Genomic DNA, 5,765 nt, shown 5'->3' with positions numbered 1-5,765 from the left:
TTATTTTCTTGCTGCTTATAAACTGTACATATACAATACTTACAATACTTGCTTACTATTTACACATGTTGAAAGGATAACTGAACTCTGAAAGCTGTGTTCCCAAAAAAGACAGGCAGAGGAAAAAGGACTGGCCCCCAGTAATGTCCTGTGGTCTCTGCAGATGATCTTTTCCCATTACTGACTTACCATGCCTTATTCTTCACTGTGTCTCTGCATGTAGGCAGCCATCATGGTAGATGGAGGACTTTGCTCTCTCATGGTAAAGCCTCCAACAAAGAGAACAGTGAGTACAGAAGTAACATCACCAAATCTTAATCAAAAAACATCTTGGGACTAGCAGTCAGAGGCAGGAAAGCCATGAGACTGGGAGGCACACGCACAAGTAAGAAAGTATACATCGTTTCTTACAATACAATAAAATAAAATGTACATTTTCACGAAACTGCACAGTTAGATGTTCCCTATACCATAACAAATCTTTACTTTTTGAGTTCAGATCCATTCTAAGTGTAGTTTTTCAACTGGACATTCCATTTCTTCCTGTTGCATTCTGTACAAATGATGCATTTATCAGGGTAACTTAGACCATCATGTTATGTCTCTGGCACTGGCAGTCATATCAAGTATCTCAAGCAATTGCTTTTTAGAAGGCTGGCACATTAGAAGAACAGTGGTTTAAAAACAATGAGGGTATCTGTTATCTCCTTTCCTTGTAATAGGAAATGATGATTATGCAGTGTACTGTTTTTTCCTTTAAAATATGTGCTGGGTCCTATCTCCTTTCTATATCATCCAAGTTGACAGCAGAGGTAAAGTATATCTAAATCCAAAACTTTTAGAGGCTTAAAGCTCCTGTAAGGTCTCAATCGCATTCTTTAGCAATATGGGATAGGACACACCACCCAGTTCTTTATCGTCCCCTTATACACCACTAGCTTCCATTCTCGGTAACCCTGAGTTTCCGCCGGGTTAGACTCCAAAATTGTTCCAGTGGTGGCTTAATAAGGGGCTACTGAGAATCTGTGATTTCCTTAATGGAGATATATACTATACAACATTTTAAAGACGAGTTTCTTATGCCTCCTAACTAATTGTTTCGGTACAACCAAATCGGCATCATTTGTCAGATCTAAAGTTAATTAATGGTGAGACTCCTTACACTTACAACATTTGAATTGTCCTGCCAGGCTAGAGGCTTCCAGAGTTGTCGGATATCTGTGATATACACTTCTAGTACTGAAATTGATTCGAAACTTGCATATATGGACCACTGGGAAAGGGGACTTGAACCTTACCTTTGATTTGATCGAATGGCAAGTATCGCTTGCCAGTTATCCAAAATTTCCATCAATACTACTCTTATAGTGGCCAGTTATAAAACGCTCCTGCGTTGGTACCTGGTGCCAACTAGGGTAGCTAGGATGCCATCCTTCCACTTCACCAAATTGCACCATATTTGGTGGCAATGCCCCCTCGTACTTAGATTTTGGATCAGGATATTTAATGTTATCAATTCAGTGACAGGGGGTAAACATTCGCAGGTCTCCTGAAGCGCTCTTTTTCACAAACTACCTGATGACACGCCCAAAAATCTGTAAAATTGATTAACTATATATTGCTGGCGGCGAGAATCACGATCGCTAGGCACTGGAAGCAGTCGACCATTCCTCTTGACCAGGTTAAAAGTAAACTCAACTGGATTATGATTAATGATAACTCTCCCATATACTTTGTAACAATACAAAGAAAATTAACAAGATATGGGACCGTGGATCGATTATATCTCAACTCCGTAGGGAACTCCAGGATGACCCTCTCCCTCCCTCTCCTCCTCCCCCCCCTTTTTTTTTCCTCTCCTCTTCTTTTTCCCTCTTTTCTTTTCCCACCTTTCCATTACTTCTTTCTCTTTCTAGAATTTTCATATGCGATCAGATGATTGCACTTGGGGCCTTATACAGCTTGAGTTCTGAGATTATCTCGTGACTCCGGACCTCTGCCACTCTTGTGATGGTTCTCCGGATCATGGCTGGGAGGACTATTGTTCTCTCCCATTAACATTTGAACACATATTGCACACCTTATGTTTTGTTGTTGTGATAGATGATGGATATGTGTTATGGTCATACTTTCTATATTTCTGTATTGCTATGTTTGATAACCCTGAAAAATGTACTCAGTTCGGCCAATGTGTCTGTCTAACTCTGGAATTTGTTTTTCTCTAATAAACAATACATTGAAATAAACTCCTGTAAGATTCTTTCATGCCTCTTTGTGTCATTGGAGAGATTTTACTTCACTTCCTCTCCATAGACAGAACTGGAAGTAAGACGAGTACCTTTAATGTAAGGGAAGTCCCCGCTTAGATAGTTGTAACTAAAATAGGTGTCCCTATAAGAGGATATATATTCTTTCCCTGTTTCAGTGACAACTATTATGCCGCGTACACACGATCGGTTCGTCTGATGAAAACGGTCTGACCGTTTTCATCAGACGAACCGATCGTGTGTGGGCCCCATCGTTTTTTTTTTTCCCATCAGTGAAAAAACTTAGAACCTGTTTTAAAATTATCTGATGGTTAAAAAAACGATAGAAAAAAAACGATCGTCTGTGGGGAAATCCATTGGTTAAAAATCAACGCATGCTCAGATTCAAGTCGACGCATGCTCGGAAGCATTGAACTTTATTTTTCTCAGCACGTCGTTGTGTTTTACATCACCGCGTTCTGACACGATCGTTTTTTTAACTGATGGTGTGTAGGCAAGACTGATGAAAGTCAGCTTCATCGGATATCTTGATGAAAAAATCAGACCGTTTTCATCGGATGAACCGATCGTGTGTACAGGCATAACAGTTTGGATTACATATCACTGACAGAGGTTCTAGCCCTATGTAATCTAAAAATAGAACTAAAGCCGCGTACACACGATCGGAATTTACGATGGAAAAAGTCAGATGGACTTTTTTTCATAGGAAATTCCAACTGTGGTGTATGCCCCATCGGAGAAATTCCATCGGAAATTCTGATGAATTCCATCAGAGTTTAAATATAGAACTGTTCTATTTGACTCCGATGGAATTCTGTCAGAATTCCAATGTGTTTTTGGCCTCAGATCGCAGTTGTAATTTCCTGGCTCTGTGGCCAGACACATAGGCCCAGATTCACGTAGGAGAGCGCATCTTTGTGCAGGCGTAACGTATCCTATTTAGTTACGCCTCTCGCAACTTTGACAGGCAAGTGCTGTATTCTCAAAGCAAAGTTGCGGCGGCGTAGCGTAAATAGGCCGGCGTTAGCCCGCCTAATTCAAATGTGGGAAGATGTGGGCGTGTGTTATGTAAATTTAATGTGACCCCACGTAAATTACGCTTTTTTCGAACGGCGCATGCGCCGTCCGTCAAAGTATCCCAGTGCGCATGCTTCAAATTAACCCACAAAAAGCCAATGCTTTCGACGTGAACGTAAATGACGCCCAGCCCTATTCGCGAATGACTTACGCAAACGACGTAAAACGTGAAAGATTTGACGCTGTTCCGACGTCCATACCTAACGTTGGTATGCCTCATCTACGCCTCATAGAGCAGGGTAAGTTTACGCGGGAAAAAAGCCTTACGTAAATGGTGTATTGGAATGCGACGGCCGGCGTACGTTCGTGAATCGGCGTATCTAGCTGATTTACATATTTCTTGGCGTAAATCAGCGTACGCGCCCCTAGCGGCCAGCGTAAATATGCAGTTAAGATACGACGGCGTAGGAGACTTACGCTGGTCGTATCTTATACAAATTCTGGCGTATCTGATTCTTTGAATCAGGCACCAGGATACGACGCCTCCGACTCAGAGATACGACGGCGTATCTGAAGATATGCCGTCGTATCTCCTACGTGAATCTGGGCCATAGTTTATGGTCAGTAAAGCTTAATAATAGCATTGTCCCAAAACCCATATGCAGATAGAGATACAGAGATTTTCAGGTTCAAAATAAGGCTTATCACAGAGGTAAGCTGCCCCTTGAATGATTGAGGACAGTAGCTGATTTAGCCTACAGAGTTATCAGTTTTGACTGGACTTGATCTTTAAACCAGTTCTGATTTTTCCCCCATTCAACTGATCCTGACAATCCTGTCTCATTGGTGCTCATAGTTGGAAGAGGAACAGGGCGGTTACCATCTGATGGAGCCTCAACTGATTTACCATGATCATAGTCTGTGATGTTCCTCTCACGTTTTTGTAGAAAAGTACACCAGCTTGTAAATGTGGCTTTTAAATCTGTCGAAGCATAACAGTATAATATGGGATCCATACAACAATTTGTTCCTGACATCATCCAAGTGATATAATAGGCAACTTCAACATTTTCCAACAAGGAACAGAAATCTGAAAAAAACAATGTGACGGTGACACCCATAGTCCTGGTAATATGGACAGGAATGTAGCATATAATGAATATTATTAGAGAGACAAAGATCGTCTGCACTGACTTGGACACCATTACTTTGCTGAGGGTGTTCATTGGGTTGACTTTGAGGATGTATCGACTCAGTAGAGTGTAGCACACCAACGTTATGCAAAAAGGAATGAGAGACCAGTGAAGAGGATGTCCAGTTCCAGACGAAAAATAAAACTGCTTGTTCGGTTTGATGAAAACTGAGACATTTTGTAACCCCATGGACTTCAGAAGTTTTAAGGACAAAGAAAAACGGAATACCTTGGGCATAGCAGACAACCCAAATGAAGAAAGAAAGTTTTTTTTATGAATGGTTTTCTGGTCAAGGCTGGTCTTTTGACGTTGTATGCAACAGAGAAATACCGGTGGATACTGATTATGGTGAGGAAGTAGATGCTTCCATACATGTGCGTGCTGAGCAAGAAGACCTTTGAACTGGCAGAGGAACAATCCAAAGGTCCAGTGGTCAGTAAGGGAGTAGATAATGATCAGAGGAGCTGCCGGGGTGATAATGGCATCAGAGACGGCCAGGTTGAACTGTAGAATCACTGTTGAGTTCCATTGCTTTACTTTGAACCAAAATATCCATAAACTGATGCAGTTTCATCACAAAACCAATGAAGAAGATGAAGCTCAAAAAGATTGGTATGAAGGGGGCTAATGGGTTGTGGCTGACAGCCAGTGAAATTCCCAGAAGAGTTCAACATCCCTAAAATCTGTGAACGTAAAACCAATCACAATTTTACATGTACAGTTTTGCATTGTCTGAACGTATACATTGCTTTAAAGTGGTTTGTAAAGACATTTTTTTTAAACTAACATAATAATCATGTTATACTTACCTGATCTCTGCAATGGTGTTGCTCAGAGCAGCCCGAACCTCATTTTTTGGGGTCTTCCCGCCAGTGCTCTCCACTCCTCCTCTTCTCTGAGTGCCCACTCAGCAAGCAGGCTCACTCCTGTGGACATTCTCGCAAGCTGTCTGTGTGTATCCATAGACATACACAGTGCATCCCAGCCATGCCCCCTGCTCCCTCCCCACAGGATTTGATTGACAGCAGCAGGAGTCAGTAGTTACTGCTGCTGCCTCTGTGCCTGTGAATGCAGGGAGAGAGGATAGAGGAGAACTTGCATCTGGGCATAGCGCCAGATCGATACAGGAGTCAGGCAAGTGCTTAGGAAGGAGGGAGGGGAGGAATAAGTTTTTAAAAAAAAATTTACCTTAAAGAAGTATGATCAAAGCTTTTTGGCAATACTTCTCCTATGAATAACAGGAGTGCAGTTCATTATGCTTTCATGTGGCACGTTTTCATTTGACAGT

The 5,765-nt window shown here is 41.7% G+C and overlaps 1 pseudogene; it reads right to left on the bottom strand.

The window, feature by feature from the left end:
* Positions 1-3,831: 3,831 nt before the first annotated feature.
* Positions 3,832-5,151, bottom strand: LOC120914480 (annotated as a pseudogene).
* Positions 5,152-5,765: the final 614 nt, after the last annotated feature.

This window comes from Rana temporaria, chromosome 9 (genome assembly GCF_905171775.1).
Source record: "Rana temporaria chromosome 9, aRanTem1.1, whole genome shotgun sequence".
Taxonomy (NCBI): Eukaryota; Metazoa; Chordata; class Amphibia; order Anura; family Ranidae; genus Rana; species Rana temporaria.
The sequence above is the reverse complement of the archived record's forward strand: the minus strand, read 5'-3'. Positions and strand labels throughout refer to the sequence as shown.